Here is a 973-nt window from a genome sequence, read left to right as displayed (position 1 = left end):
ACACACACACATATATATATATATATACACGACAGTCTTCTTTCAGTTTCCTTATTTTTTTATTGCCCACAAGGGGGCTAAACATAGAGGGGACAAACAAGCACAGACAAAGGGATTAAGTCGATTACATCGACCCCAGTGTGTAACTGGTACTTAATTTATCGACCCCGAAAAGATGAAAGGCAAAGTCGACCTCGGCGGAATTTGAACTCAGAACGTAATGGCAGGACGAAATACCGCTAAGAATTTGGCCCGGCGTGCTAACGTTTCTGCCAGCTCGCGCCTTTCTTTCAGCTTTTTTTTCAGTTTCTGTCTACCAAATCCACTCACAAGGCCTTCGTCGGCCTGAGGCTATAGTAAATTATGCTTGCCCAAAGGTGCCACGCTGTGGGACTGAACCCGGAACCATGTGGTTGGTAAGCAAGCTACTTACCACACAGCCACTCCTGCGCCTATAATATGTGTGTGTATGTGTTTGTGTGTGTATATATATATATATTTATATATATATATACACACATACATACACACGACGGTCTTATTTTTCTGTTTCCGTCCGCCAAATCTACTCTCAAAGCTCTGGTTGGCTTGAAGCTCTAGTAGAAAACACTTTGCGTGTGTGTGTGTACACACGTGCGCGCACACACACGAGCGGGAGTGTGAACAAAGAAAGCAAAGTAGCACTCGAACCCATTTGTTTGGAGCTTTAAGTATTTGATAACAGTCGAACTCATCCCACATCACTTAAAACGTTTTGTGGACGCAAGACGACTTCCACATCATCAGATGTACGCAGTCAGGGTGAAGAGAATTGAAAAGGAATCTTAGAACGGCGTGACTGTTTGGTCAGAAGCTTGCCTCCCAATCACATGGTTCCGAGTTCAGTCCCACTGCGTGGCACCTTGAGCGAGTGTCTTCTACTATAGCTTCAAGCTGACCAAAATCTTGTGAGTGGATTTGAGAGACGGCAACT

This window comes from Octopus bimaculoides, chromosome 19, assembly GCF_001194135.2.
Source record: "Octopus bimaculoides isolate UCB-OBI-ISO-001 chromosome 19, ASM119413v2, whole genome shotgun sequence".
Taxonomy (NCBI): domain Eukaryota; kingdom Metazoa; phylum Mollusca; class Cephalopoda; order Octopoda; family Octopodidae; genus Octopus; species Octopus bimaculoides.
Note: the sequence above shows the minus strand (reverse complement) of the source record.